This window comes from Convolutriloba macropyga, chromosome 10 (genome assembly GCF_964194025.1).
Source record: "Convolutriloba macropyga chromosome 10, txConMacr16.3, whole genome shotgun sequence".
In the NCBI taxonomy this organism is placed as follows: domain Eukaryota; kingdom Metazoa; phylum Xenacoelomorpha; order Acoela; family Convolutidae; genus Convolutriloba; species Convolutriloba macropyga.
Window position 1 is genome coordinate 32,336,587 of NC_134477.1, and position 16,008 is coordinate 32,352,594.

Consider the following 16,008-nt stretch of genomic DNA (forward strand, 5'->3'; position numbering starts at 1 on the left):
TGCATTGGTGTCAAGAAACAAGATCTTGGCCATATTTCCAAAACAGATTAACCATGACATGGTCAGATGTAACAAGTGTTAAAAGTCCAATAGCACCCAAAGCATGAATTAGCACGAAATCGTAAGATTAAGCAAAAATTTACAAGATCAAATTTTCAAGAATTAGCAAGAGTTATCCAGAATGTCGGAAAATGCAGCTCACGTTAGTTTGTTAGCATACAAATGAGCCGCTTTTTTCTGTAAATGGAAACTTTGAGTGCATTCTAGCTCGGTATGTGTACTGTACACACCTCATAGAGGACCACCACCGAGAAAACCCGTTCTAAAGTCCCAAGAAAAAACCTCAAAAATAAAAATTTTTGAACATGACATATAGCAACATTAAATGAAATAAAGGAATACTCAGTAAAACTATCAACAACTAAGCAACTACAGTACTAAAAACATCTAAACTCAAGAAAAAAGCACCAAAAATATTTCCGAAAATCGTTTTTTTTCCAAAATTAGCAAATCTTGGGATTTAGGCGAATCAGTGCAATCCATGCAATTGGTATCAATGAATCAAGGAGCAAAAAGCGCAAAAAAGGGAATAGACCAAAAAATCTAACTTTTAAAATGGGAAATATTTTGAGAACGAAGATTTTTTGACAAGATCTCACATGTCTTGGCAAAGTGTATCAAGTTTCAATTCACTGGGGAGACCAATCTAAATTACTTCTTGAATGCCCTAAGTACTAAAAAGCGGAAAACAGACAATTATTTTTAAGAAAACTGTTTGGAAATGGTTTTTCATCTGAATTACAGCATTGGAAAAGTTCAAAATCTCTGCCTTTAAAATTAATAATGTTTCGTTCATGTAGTTTGAATCGCTATTGAATAATTTTGCTGATAGAAATGGTACAAAAATGGTACAAAAAATTCAGATTTCAGATGGCTACAAAAACAAAGAAGGCAATTTTACGAAAACTAAAAAATCCATAGTATAGTCAGGCTTTCCTAAGTTTAGCAGTCAGTCCAAAACGTTGCAAATGTTGTTATGACAGAGACTTTCCAATTAATGAATACATCTTCCTGATAACCAAGTTGATCATTTAAAGGAGTTTTAGGAGCATGAGAAAGTCAGCTTTACAGAGTCTAATTGACAATATTGTAGTTCGCGGCTGGATAGTAGCTCTTTGGGCTTTGAAGGGGGGGCTATGATCAACATTTGTCAATTTGTGATCTTCACGTGCATTACTTCGTCAGTACTTTTCGCACGAAAGTATTCTCGCTCTAGTTCTTCATGCAAACATATGTAATCCGATTTCACATTTTACTCGGGCAGAAAAAATTTACGTTTTTTCGTGATGAAATTGTTGTTACTCTCATATTCGCGAACATACGTGTAGTTCACGAGGTTAGTCAAGAAAAAAAATGTATAAACATAGGCTGGGGTCACTAATTACTCTCGAGCGCAAATTTGCTCGAATTCACTTTCGTCGTTGTGTGTTGTTTAGTAGACTCTAATGAGAAAAATAGGAGTTTTTTAAGTTTCAAAACTGGCCTTCTTGCAGAGAAATTATCAAAATGAGAAGCTTCTCTAAGTAGCAATTACATTTTTTAAAAAATATTTTTGAATTGTACTTTTTTTTTTACTTTTTAAACGGTTTTTTATCCTTTTTTTCAGCGTGAACAGCGAGGATTTTGAAGCTAAGATCTTTTTAGAGTTTGGCACCCCATGTTGATAAAGATAATTTTAAAGCATTAAGATAGGAAATTAAAATATTTTTCGAACGACCTCGAAAAACCAAGAGGCAACAATAAAGCAACGTTCTGATCAGAGACTCATCTAAAGTCCGATAGCTCTGATCAGAAAAAGGAGTCTAGCTGACATCAGTGGCCGGTCTCCTTCAGAGGAAAAGGTTAATTAACTGGGGACAACGATGTTTCTTATGGAAAGCTGTCTCAACTCATCCATTGAGTCAGAAACATACATTAAACGGTATACTAAGTAAAATTTGTTCTCAGCAGTTGGGTTTCGTTAGCTTCGAGAAGGAACGCCACCGAGAAGGCCCTCACTAACGTCCAAAAAACAAAAACCTAAAACATAAAAAAATTTTAACTTGACAGATAGTAACAATAAAAGAAATAAAGAAAGACTCAGTAAAATGATCAATAACAAAGCAACTACGATACTTAAAACATCTAAACTCATGAAAAAGCACAAAAATTATTTTCGAAAAAATTATTTTTTTCCAATATCAGCAAATCTTGGGATTTAGGCGCATCCGTGCAATCCATGCAATTGGTATCAACGAATCAAGGACCAAAAGCGGAAAAAAGAGAAAAAAACAAAAATTTTAACTTATAAAATGAGAAACATTTTGAGGGCAAGGATTCTTGCCAAGATCTCACATGTCTTGGCAAGGTGCATCAAGTTTGGATTCCCTGGGGAGTCCAATCTAAAAGACTTCTTAAAAGCCCTAAGTACTAAAAAGCGGAAAACAGACAATTATTTTTAAGAAAACTGTTTGGAAATGGTTTTTCATCTGAATTACAGCATTGGAAAAGTTCAAAATCTCTGCCTTTAAAATTATTAATGTTTCGTTCATTTAGATTGAATGGCTATTGAATAATTTTGCTGATAGATAATTCAAATCGAAAATTGTACAAAAAATTCAGATTTCAGATGGTTAAAAAAAACAAAGAAGGCAGTTTTATGAAAACTAAAAGTTCCATAGTATATTCAGGCTTTCCTAAGTTTAGCAGTCAGTCCAAAACGTTGCAAATGTTGTTATGACACAGATTTCTCATTTGGGGAATACATCTTACTTATAAGCAAGTTGATCATTTAAAGGAGTTTGAAGAGCATGAGAATGTCAGCTTTACAGAGTCTAATTGACAACATTGTAGTTCACGGCTAGATGAGTGTTCTTTGTGGGGGGGGGGGGGGGCTCTGGTCCACATTTGTCAATTTGTGAACTTCACGTACATTACTTCGTCAGTACTTTTCGCACGAAAGTTTTCTCGCTTTAGTTCTTTATTCAAACATATGTAATCCGATTTCACATTTTACTCGGGCAGAAAAAACTTACGCTTTTTCGTGATGAAATTGTTGTTACTCTCATGTTCGCGAACATAAGTGTAGTTCACGAGGTTAATCAAGCATAAAATGTATAAACTTAGCCTGTGATCACTAATTACTCTCGTGTGCAAATTTGCTCGAAATCACTTTCGTCGAGTATTGTCTAGTAGGCAGGAGTTTTAAAGTTTCAATAGTGGCTTTTTTTCCAGAAACACTATCAAAATGAGAAAATTCTCAATGTAGCGATTTCATTAATCAAAAGAAATGAATTGCACTTTTTTTCACCTTTTAAACAGTTTTTTGTACCTTTTTTCAGCGTTAACAGTCAGGATTTTAAGACTAAGATGTTTTATGGAGTTTGGCACCAAATATCGATAAAGATAATATTAAAACATTAAGATAGGAAATTAAAATATTTTTCGAACGACCTTCACGCGGTCTGACAGTGTACAAGGGCGATAACCATCAATAAACGTCGATGGTTATTGAAATCTTGATTAATTTTTTCTACAGAAGACAAAATTTGAGAATGTCTCTTCGGGGATCGATTCAATTTTCGGAGATTTTTTCAATCAGGACTATTTCATGCCTCTGCAAAAATATTGACTGGCCAAAATTTAGTTAGCAAAAAGCCATGCTCGGATAAAAATCCTAACCCCACTTTCATTGAGAGTAGGAACAAGTATAATTTATAACATTAAAATAATGACAATTATAATAGCCAAAAACAATATATTGGCTCTCAATTAGTTTAGAAATTGTCTCCACGGCACCGGAATCTTTTCTTTCTTTTTCAGACATTCTTTTATACAAGTTTTATACGCTTTTGTTCCTCGTTCCGTCCAGTTTTGGCACTGAATGTAACACTTGACGTCATTGGAAAATTGATGCTCTTCTGGTTTGTATAGGTCCATCTGCTCATTTGACACTGAATTGCTGTATAAATCTTCCTTCTTTGTCAACTGAATGTTGTAATTTGGTGACCATGACTTCGGGCCAATGAAATATGACTGGGATCCAGACAGCAGTAAAACTAGCTGAAAAATCACCTGGAACATGAAAATGTAGCAAAGTTTAAAATGCATTATGGTAATAACCTGCTCTTCTTGTAACGCGCAATTTTATTGTACGTTGATGTTCGGTAAGGAGTTTATTTGAGGTAATTTCCAAGTTAGGTTATTATAAATAAGTTTGATTATGAACAACTTGCTTTCGGTTTATTTGAAGTAATATTTGTTTCAGATTTACATTTACTTTTCATAATATTCACAATTTTCACGACTTTCCATTATAGCTTCAATGCCGAAATGTTTACAAGACATGTCAAATGATCTTCAGAATGATTGAACTGAAAACCGGGCTGCATCAATAATTTGTAGTGTAGTGACTTTTATTTGGGCATTGCTTTTCTCATCAGCGCGCAATTGCGTTGATTCAGGTACACCTCCCCTCCCCCCTAAAAAACTAAAGAGAACTGAACATTACTTGTTAGGCAACGGAAAAAACTGTCCTCTTTTATTAAGCGTCGAATTAGATGAGAAAAATGTACCTTTTTTTCTCTGTTTGTTTTTTTGTTTTCGCAGGTCTCTTGATATTTCAATAATTAATCATAGAACTTCCATTTATGGAAAAGTTGTAATCATAGAACTTCCACATACGAAAAAGTTGTATAAACTCTCATTATGGAAAAGTTATAGCCATAAAACTTTCAATTATGACAAAGTTGTAGTCCTATCAATTTCTTACGGTTTTTTGAATATATGAAGTCGATTCTCCATAATATAAAAGTTCCATGATTAAAAACTTTTATCAACCCGGGTTGTTTGTTACGAAGTTGACAGCTATTTTTGCATTCAATATTATTAGATTAAATTTATGTCACTCAAATGGAAAAATGCTGCAATCAGCTAAAGAACAATCGTTTTTCTGCTCGTCAAATCAAAACCCTTACGAACCAACAAACCAATCATTCTACAATTGATAAACAAGAGACGTCAAAATTATCATCCTCCCTGTAAATCACGTTCAACCACAACCTTAAAGTTATTTATGTATTTTTCTCCTCAAAACTCATGCTACAACTCAATAAGAGGTTGTACAACTATTTACATCATTATCTGTCGCTTTCTGCCAATCTGTTTTGTTTTCTAATGAAACTTCTCAGAGGGCCGATGACTCCTCCTTTAAGAAAATCAACATCAGTGATAGATAGCAATAATATTTTATAACAAATTAACCAACAGAATTCGCAATTGTATTCACAAAATAGGGTACTGTAACGCAGAATTAATGTTAAGCAATCTTAGTATACTTGAATTGCTTAAATTTAGTTGTGACCACCATTTTGATCAAAGTGACATGGTTATCCCAAAAAAAACTCAGTTTTGTTTTGACATTATAAAGTAGTGGAGAATTCTAATCATAGATCAGGTTAATAGACTTGACATGATATCACCTGTAAGTTTATTATTATTTTAAAATTAATTTGTTTATTTATTTTTCATTTTAACCAAATTCATCTTAAGCCAGACTATTTTCTCCATACAATGATACAAGATTCTGCAAATACGATCAACAAAAACTCCGCTGCAGTTTTTGAATTTGATCACAATGCGGCGAAAACGGGATATAGTGTCAATTTTTTGTATTCTCGTGTTTCCACTTAACAAATATCAATTCCACAAATCTACTTGATAGTTTAGTTGATAAATTGCTCCCAAGGATATTTCTTCTCTGCCTTCGTGTGAGATTTGAGACACTCCATCATACAATTCGTATGAGCCTTTGATTCTATATGCAATCTGTTTTCACATCTGTCTCTGCAGAGAGACCCATTTGACCAGTGGTACGTTGCTGACGCCAACTGTTTCATTCCTCCACGAATCTGGTACAGATCGGCTTTATTTTTAAGTTGCCAACTCATAGATGTTAATGGAAAGAATTTCCCATCTATTGGAACACCATAAAAGTGAGAAAAAAGTAAAGTTGCAACAAAGGCAACTGTCATTGTTTGATGTTTCGAATTTAGCATTGGTAACGGGTTTTCAGTTCAGCTGTCTTTGAAACAGCGCGATCAAGGAACTCTCTCAGCAAACTTAAATGATCTTTTGGTCAGTGCTCATTTGTAATAGGTTGGTATTTGAACAAAAGGCTATTCTCATAACTTTGCTTCACATTTCTTATTAATTCAAGAATCAAAACCTTTACAGAAATAATTATTTAAAGCCAAACGATAATCCCAAAGAGTTCAAGTTGTGGTCTTCTGTAGTTTAAGACACACCCCTTGTCAGAATTGGGCGGTTATCTTACAGCAATCCTTCAAAAATGTTGCAAGATCACGCATAATCTTGCAAGATCTTGCCAGACTCTTGTCAGACCTTGCAAGATAATCGTCCGATTCCCAAAAGTCTTGCAAGATAACCGTCCACTTTGTAAAACTCTTGCAAGACAATCGTCTTGCAAAAACCGCAGGAAACACGCCTTAGGTGCTGCATGGGTCCCTTTAGCTTGTTTCATGACTGGAGAATAGGATTGGACATATTCTGTAGCCTCCAAAGAAAAAAAAAGAAATTCCCTAAATGCTAAAATTAACCCATATAAGCAAAAACATAATCAAATGTGCAAAAGTGGAACCAAGGGGTTGGCTGTTTCGGCGCAACAAAAAAAGCTACGGCAAACATTTATAAATAAGAACATCAGTAGAGCACATAGGAGGGGACAAGGAAAATGGTGAGGAAGAAGCTCAAAACTAGAAAGCGAAAAAGCAGCGTTGAGATTACACGCGCTGAAAATACAGCTAAAAGAAAACCACATCGCCGTAGGGGTCCCGAGTGAAAGAGCTTGAAAGAAGAGAGAAAGGAGCAGGAAACAGCGGGAAGAGGTGAGCAAGCCAATAGGTGACGAGAAGCACTAACGAGTTCCCAATACCTATCAGTCATATATAAATCTCTGTTGCCAACTTTGGATGGCCAATTTTCAATTAGAGCATCTGCGTGTGGTGTTGTCTGAAGTTGTTGCATTGTTGCATAAGAAGCTGTAATTGGTCATGATGGTGTCGTAATGATCTTATATTAAGGTTTGAGATGCCATAAGGGAACGATTTCATCACTTGTTTGCCTTAAGGCCGTTCTTGTATTATTATAGGACAGTGCATCGTAAAAAGTTATTTTTGTTTAAAGATAGGCAAAACCTGAATAGTCAGGTACTTCATCTTTTTTTTCATCGTCTGCCATATATCTCATCTTGCTCAGTGAAAACTCAACCAGAAACCAGCTCAACTTGCTATTGAAAAACAATTTTAATTGTAATTAAGCCCTATTTGTGACCCAAAGTGATATTATTTCATGATAGAAAGGTCTTAATAAAGCATAATGAAAACCAATCTCGAAGTCAGTGGAGGCTTTAGTATCGCAATTTTCAGTGCCTACCATGTTAGTCCCCCTTGTTTCGAACTAATTTAGAGATTAAACTCTGTCTATTTTCCGTGCAATATCTTTCTAGATGAGCATCAAATGTAAGAATCTTGCAAGGCCTTGCAAATTAACCGTTAGATTTGGTCAAGGGCAGCAAACATAATGAGCTAGCCATCTTTTATTCTAGGGTACTTTGCAATTTGAAAAACATGCAAATCACCTTTTTAAACAGGTTTTTCGGTGCCACTCCTTCACTAGATAAAATCATTGCCCATTGCACAGAGTTAGAAAACATAAAGATAAATCGGATTAGTGGTCGAGTTACTTGAATTTTCTCTACAAGCAGTATTATTGTGACATTGAGCTCTTACTGTTGATGGTAAACAATTTCTATTAAATTCAATTAAATTGTGTTGGAAAAGGGTATACGAATTCACATTCCTTGAGGCTGATTTGCAACGCGATAATTAAAACTGAACTGTAACCCTCGCATCCGACGATGAACGATAAAAAAATAAAAAAAAAACAGCAACTGCATATTTTAGAGTCTGGAGCTAAGGAAAGGAACAATTGACAATGAAATTCTCGCTTATAATATTTTTTCTTGGATTAAAACTATTAAAAGGCGTGGTATTATTGACACAAAATATATGTCAACAAACTTCTTAATGTAATTTTGTGATTCGCTATGATTTAAAATTTTTTCAAGTTGAAGGTTTGAAGTTTCTTGCTCCGAATAAAGGAATAAACAATTGCAAGATGTCTTTTTCGTGACATCTGATTTTCGAAAAGATTTCATGTGGTTTTTAAAACAGGCCTGCAAAATTTGAAAAAAATTTTCTCAGTTACTTTATGTCTTCTATAAGACTAATTTTATGGTCAAGGTATATGCCTAAGTATTTGAGAGGAACAACAATTTTACTAATTGAGTTTCTATGTGAGTTGTATTTTTTTCTCAATTCATCAAAACGCAATTTTCTGAATTTTGAAAATCGGCCGTTTTGTTTTACCCAAGGGACAACTTTCTTCATATCATTCGCAATATTTGCAATTTTCACAAGCTTTTTTTGATGTATAAAATGGTGGTATCGTTAGCAAATAGAGCAACATTAATTTGTTTACGAACTGTTCGTAGATCAAATATGTTATTAGAAAAAAGGGCCCAAGTCTAAACATTGTGGATACCCATCTTCATATATCTGAAGTTCGATTTTTTGCCATCTAACTCAAGATAATGCATTCTTCTCACAAAAAATTCTAAAAATGTTTATTGTCCCTCAAAAACCTATTGATGAAAATCTACGTAACAGAGGCCAATAAAAAAAAGTGTGAAGGTTTTTTGATATCACGAAAAAAAAGCTACCATAGTTTTTTAAATCGATTACTTTTCTTCTCAAACTCGGTTATCATCAGATTGGCACTGGAAAATTTTTTGTTGGAGTCCAAACAATTCAGCACAAATCAGATTGTGTTTAATAAAGAAATGCGCCATTTTCTGCCAAATGACTTTCTCAAACTTTTTGGAATTATAGAAATTAAAATAAACGGTCCAAAGTCTGTTGATTCTTCAGGATCTCAAATCTTAAAAATTGGTGTACTTTTTGCAATTTTGAAAATGTTTGGGTTTATACCAGCGTTAAAAAGATCATTGATAATTTTGCAAAATAATAGACTGATAATTTAATCACAAATTTTTAATACTTGACTGCTCATGCAATCATGACCACAAGATTTTTTTTGACAATACATTGTTGTTTTCTAAATATCTACTAAGAGATCTAGCGCAAATAAAAACTGTTTGAGGAATGTTTTGATGTGTTAGCTATATGAAACACAGAACTTCTTTATATATCAATTTTTCTCCATAGTTAGCAAAAAAAGTTTCTTGAAAGTCATAACATCAATTGTACAGGTTCATTTCTGACCGCTTGTGAACATTTTTTGAAATGCTTTGAACAAACTTCAATTTTTCTGCGTTTGTTAATTCATCATTATGCTCTCTTTTTGAATTCATTAAATTACTTGTAACCAAATTTTTCTGACGAACATATTGCTCGCGAGTAGCATTTGATTTATCCGTGACCCATTTACTTAGGAATTTATCTCTCTTTCTCAATTGTTTTCTCAAATCTTTTGAAAGGCATGTTTTTTTAGGTTAAAAAATAATTTTGAATGAACAAAAGTGATCGAGTACTTCGTTCAGATTTTTTATGGTGTCTCTTTCAGTCTTCTATTAGGTTTATGAAGATGATCAATATTTTTCTATTTTTGCCCATATAATACAAAATAGTTGTAACGAGTTTGCTCAATTTAGTGAATTGGCTAACTTTGTGAAATCGTTTTATTCAGTGAACCTAAAAAACTGTTTTGGTCTTTTTTCTTTTTTCCTGTCGATGGAATTTGAAAAATTAAAAGAAATTGATTGTTTATCATATCCCGAATTCTGTAAAATTTGACAAAAATCATTTGAAATACATTGATCAATACAAGTTTCAGAAACTTTTAAGTTTTTGTTGCTCTTTTAGGAAATCAATTTTTTGCCACTAACCCGCAGCTTGAAATCAAATCTAAGTAACTTTTTGATTTGCCTTTGTTTTTTAAAATTTCTGTATTGGAAGTCCCACATATGAACACGTTCATTTTCATTTCCAATATTTGATCTAAATATTTGTTCATTTTTTAACAAATTTCGTTAGGTTGCCTGATGGTGTGTTGTAAATGACACATTAAACAGTAACATTTTCAGACTCCTATGCGCAAAGCCAGTGTTTGAAGCTCTGAATTGACTTCAATCCTTTGGTTTTGTAGGTCTTTTTAAGGAGAAACGCTACTCCTCTTTCATCTTTTTTGTTAGTACTAACGAGATGCCAATACCTATCAGACATATATAAATCACTGTTGCCAGTTTTGGGTAGCCAATTTTCAATTAGAGCATCTGCGTCTGGTGCTGTCTGAAGTTGTTGCATAAGAAGCTGTAATTGGTCATGATGGCGTCGTAATGATCTTATATTAAGGTTTGAGATGCCATAAGGGAACGATTTAATCACTTGTTTGCCTTAAGGCCGTTCTTGTATTATTATAGGACAGTGCATTGTAAAAAGTTATTTTAGTTTACAACTAGACAAAACCCGAATAGTCAGGTACTTCATCTTTTTCTTCGTCCTTTGCCATATATCTCTGTTGATTTATCAGACTGCTCTTGTTGGTTGGACTCGAAGTGATGACTCTCTTTCGAGGTTTCCGCTTTGACCGTCATAAAAGGGTTTCTGATTTCTTGAAAACAGTTTTCTTTCGCAACTGATGGCCTTTTAAAGCTGTTTTGATAATTTTCAAATGTAATTTTTTAGGGCAACGACAGTCTCTTTTCCCCAAGTTCATCTAAATCTGTTTTCATTATTAGTGTGTGCTCTTATTTAATACAATCATGCTTTTTCTACAACACTTGAGGTTTATCGTTATTCTACTTGGTTTTGAATCTTTTTCGATGCGCATATTTCATTATTTCAATGTCAGATTTTGTGAGCTTTTCATCTAAAAAACTGACTCGCCGTTCAAAGGATTTTTAAAATTCCAGAAAAATTTATTTCAGTTCCTTATTCTAGATTTCAAAGAAAATCTGTTAAACTATGATGGCGGGGCTGCTTTGGATCCCTAATCTGGTCCACTTCGTGACATGCCGTAAGATCCTGATGCGTCATGGACATTTGTAATGAAATAAATAACATCTTCGGTGACCAATTAATGTTACCAATAAGAGGTATATAGTGACAAATTATTGTATCTTTCGGCTGACATTGCTCCATTCCATCAGTTTTTACTTTTAAGGAATGTAAATCGTTCTAAAGCTCTTCAAATATTTTACTCTTTCTCTGAATATCCTAAATATCTGACTCTTGGGGGGGGATTGGTTTGTTTCTTGTTTTTCTGTTTTTTCTCGTTCTTAAAGGTGCAAAACTATTGGACCAGATACTATTGTTCCGTATGTATTAATTTGTTCTTGATCAGGAGTTTTGAGACATCGTTTACTTCTACGGCAATTTGGGGTAACGTCTTGTTGCGGGCCTGACCGACCGGGAGTTTCCATTTAGTTGGTTTTGCTAATTGCCTGTACTTGTGCTGTGTTAGCTGGTTTTGCAGGTTAACGAGAAAAAAAAAAAAAAAAGAAAACATTGAATTCCAAAATGTTACACACCTAAAAGTGTCAACAAAATGGCAATGTACAAGTTCTAAAATACATAAAACAATAAGAAAATATTTTATTTACAACGTTTGGAATACTAAAAACATAAAAATAAATATATTAGATAATAAGGAAATTAAAAACAATGAAAGCTTAAAAAAGGTCCCGCAACAGATCTCTGTATTCCAACGCCTTTGGGTCCTTCAGATATTCCTTGAAATAGAATTCTTTCAAAAAACCTTTGATGTTCTTAACATTATCGAGTTTTTGTCTTTGTTTATATGGAACTTCATTGTACAATTTCATGGCTTGCAGCATCAATGATTTATCGAGGAATTCCGAATTACTTTTCACAGCCGGATAAATTTTTCCCGTTCTCGCATTCTGGTTACAATTAGAAGTTTGCAATAAATTGTTGTTACTAAAAGCTGGCAATTGTTTCCTAATATATTTCAAGAAAAAAACCATACATCGATATTTGAGAAGGAATTCAACAGGCATGATTCTGTTTTTTATTTTTAAATCAGTCGAGCGATCATACTTTTTTCTTTTGAAACACACTTTTATTCCCCAATTAAGTTGTTTTTCTAATGTTATCATGAGATTTTTTCTGATACCAACGAGCATAAGAGATGAGTATTGAATGTGACTTAAAACAAGAGCGTTCAATAGTGTTACTCTAGTTTTTATAGGAAAACAGTTCCTTATATCTTTCAAGATTTTGATGCTGCACGCCATTCTGGAGAGTATTCTTTTGATCTCTTCTTTAAAATTTAATTTGTTGTCTAATATTATTCCTAGATATTTTACCGACTAAGTTTCTTCTATGTTCAGATTGTTAACATTTAGATAAGACGGAGTTCGTGCTTTTTTTGATGAAGCAAACACGATATATTCTGTCTTCTTATTGTTCATCATTAATTGATGTGATTGGAAGTAATAACATAGTTTTTCAATATTTTTTTCCAAATAACTTCTGGCTATATTTTCATTAGTATGAGAAGAATAGAGGAAAGTGTCATCGGCGTACTGGATTACTTGACAATTGTTATTATCAATAGCTCTATGAAGATCATTCACATAAATGTTGAACAATATTGGTCCTAATACTGTCCCTTGCGGCACTCCTCTGTTAAGTAAAATCCAGTCGGACTCATTTCCCGAGAAAACTACTTTTTGAGTTCTGTCTTTCAAATATGATCTAATCAATTGTGTAGATGTTCCGTCGAATCCTAAACATTTCAATTTTTCTATTAGTATTTCGTGTGAGATTGAGTCAAATGCTTTTGAGAGATCGAGGAATGCTCCACAAACAGTATTCTTTTTATCCATTTCGGTTCGTACATATTCCGTACATTGTAGTATGGCATCTGTTGTGGACACTTTTTTCCTATATCCAAATTGTTTAGGTGACAGCAAGTTATTTGAGATCAAATAGTCATTAATTTGGTTCCTTATAACTTGTTCAAAAATTTTTGCCAATGCGCCGGTTACCGATATTGGACGATAGTTAGTGGGATCTTCTGTGTTTCCTTTTTTATAAAGAGGTGAGACCAAAGCTTTTTTGAGGTCAGTCGGAAAAGAAGACTCAGAAATAAACTCGTTTATCAGAAAACAGAGAGGCTCCGCAAGGACCGATTGGGCATCTTTCAACGCCCATGCGGGAATTTTTGAAGGACCCAAAGGTTTGTTCACATTCAAACATTTTATTAAATCATGGACTTCTTTACAAGTAACATATTTGAAAAAAAATTTATTTGCTTTTCCCGTATCAGCTGAGAACAATGTTTCATCAAAATTTTTTCTTCCGCCAAAGTACTCCCCCAAAACTGAAAACTTGAAGTTCAAAAGGTTTGCGATGTCTTTTCCGTTCGTAATAAGCTCACCGAAACTGTTACGCAGAGTATCAATTACAATTCGTTGTTTTTCTTTGTTCCTAACTTCTTGTATAAATTTCCAGCGACTTTTTTCTGTGTTCAGAGAAACAAAGTGTTTTAATAAGGAAGCTTCTTTTTCTGATTTGAAACTTTTTCCAGATATGAATTTATTTCTATTCAGGAAAATTTTCGGTTTATCATTCCTCACAAAACAAGATTTCAATGGTGCATGCACACTTATTGCTTGCTCGACTATGATACAAAATTGGAACATCATTTCGTTAGCATTTTGTGACATCCAGAAAGAACTCCAATCTGAACTCCGAATATATTCCTGGAATTTTTCTTTAGAATAGTTCTTTTTGTCGAAGAAAGTTTTTTTGATTGGCATTTGTTTCATCATCATTTTTTCTTCTAATATAACAACTGTTCCATAGTGATCACTATTCAAGATGCTCTCTGTAACAAAACATTTTTTGAAGTTTTCTGTGATGATATAATCAATCAATGCAGTCTTATTGATACTCTGTCTTGTCCCTATCTTTGTGTTACATGACACCAACCCGTACGGAATAAATCCAACCCGTACGGAATAAATCCAACCCGTACGGAATAAATAAACCCGTACGGAATAAAAAGTTAAACAGAGCCAAACAGTTGACGACTCAAACACTGTTGACGAGGCATTCCAACCAACACGTTTATACAATTGACCTTCTGGATCAAAGACAGTGTTTGAGTCGTCAACTGTTTGGCTCTGTTTAACTTTTTTGCTGTATGTATTTTGCTTCTGAAATACCAGGAGTTCTGAGACCAGGAGTTTTGGGACGTCACGCCTATGTCAAAACGGAGGAACGCCTTATTGCGGGTTTGATCGACTGGGCATTTTGATTTAAATGGTTTTGTTAAATGCATGTACTTACGCTTTCTCAGCCGTTTTGCAGATTAAGGAGGCTCAAACTTTTTCTTCTATCGCTATGCTTATGCGTTTTAGGTCTGCATTCTGCGTAGACTTTGCGAAGCGTGCATTTTAGTACCTTTGAGCCGAGCGCTTTCAAACCTTGTACGGACTGTTACTGCTGCTTTGCCAATGTCGATGATCTTAAGTTTTACATGTTTGTCCTTCACTGCAGTTCAACCGTTAGCTAGAACATTGCATAGGCCAAATAAAACTTTTGCTTGATAATTTTTTGCGGCAATTTTACCGACGAGATTTAAGTTGAGTGATTTTTCTGCTCATGGCACTGCTAGAAGGCGAAGATTGTTCATTTTGATTTTGTTTTGAGTTTTTTTTTCAAAATTAGGGTGTTCAATCAACGAACCTTGAACAATTAAAAGAACGAACTGTTCCTGGGATTATTTTTGGCATAATTTTTTTGTTCAGTAACTACGTTTTGTTCAATTTTTTTCTGACGGAATTTAGGGTTTTGTAAATTGTCTTTTCTCCGCTTGTAGTTGCTAGGCTCCTAGCTGGGTATTTCGCGCCAACTAAAAAAATTGCTTTAGCGCCTACTAAATAAATTGCTTTGAGTTTTGATTTTTTGTAGCTGTTGGCGCCACTTCAAATCAGCAACAAAAGACATCCGACACGAGCAAGAGAAAACTTAGAATTTGTGAAAACTCAGAAAAGCTCAAAACTGAAAAATTCTACAAGTTGGGACCAAAAAATGACGACTTCCATTTTTGGAAGGGAAAACTTGAGCAAACTGAGGTTATAGCACACGGTTAGGGTAACCTCTAAGCTGTCCATGAACGCAACGAACGTTATGGCATCATATCCACAATTGCGACTAAAAAAACTTACTTTTGTTAGTTTGTCATTTAATGTTAAATTTCTCAAATTGTTGACAGTTGACTATTGATAGTTGACTATTGGCAGTTTACTATTGATAATTTGTCATTTAATGTTAAATTTCTCAAATTGTTTGCATTATGATAACGTAGGAGAACATTAAAAATCAAATGCGTTTATTGCAGTAATTTGGCATTTACTATGTAGACATTGACCTAAGTCACTTTACTTGAATGACCAATCATAAGCAAGTAACAATTATCTAATAAATACTTTTTATCTGATTATTTACTTTACACCAATTTTTTGAATAAGGCAACCATATTGTATTTAGAACCCTTAGAAACTGTTATAAAGAGCAGTTGGTTCTCAGAACAGACTGTATTTTGATTCTTCATACACTTTTTTTGTTAATTTTCGCTAGATATTAGGATCTTAAGGAGTTTTGAGTTAGTTGAATACCCGAGCAGCCGCAACAATTGGTTCAACAACTTGAATGGCAATGAATCGTCAATTCATTTTGCTGGACCAGAACGAAACTTTTACGATGGCTGGAAAGGGCTCTGATAAACATCGAAAAACGACAGACTACAAAATGTCAGGCCAGTTCAAGAGACTAGAGTAAGCAAGCTGAATTGATCAAAACATTTTAAAACCTATTGCTCATGTTGAAAGTCATTTAG

General features: G+C 34.0%; 1 long non-coding RNA gene across 1 annotated transcript; it reads right to left on the minus strand.

The window, feature by feature from the left end:
* Positions 1 to 3,666: 3,666 nt before the first annotated feature.
* On the minus strand, positions 3,667 to 4,508 carry LOC142348456 (uncharacterized). Its single transcript, XR_012760736.1, has 2 exons — positions 4,162 to 4,508; positions 3,667 to 4,101 (listed from the first exon to the last, which is right to left on the minus strand). It is a non-coding gene; the product is annotated as an uncharacterized LOC142348456 (long non-coding RNA).
* Between the last annotated feature and the right edge of the window lie 11,500 nt (positions 4,509 to 16,008).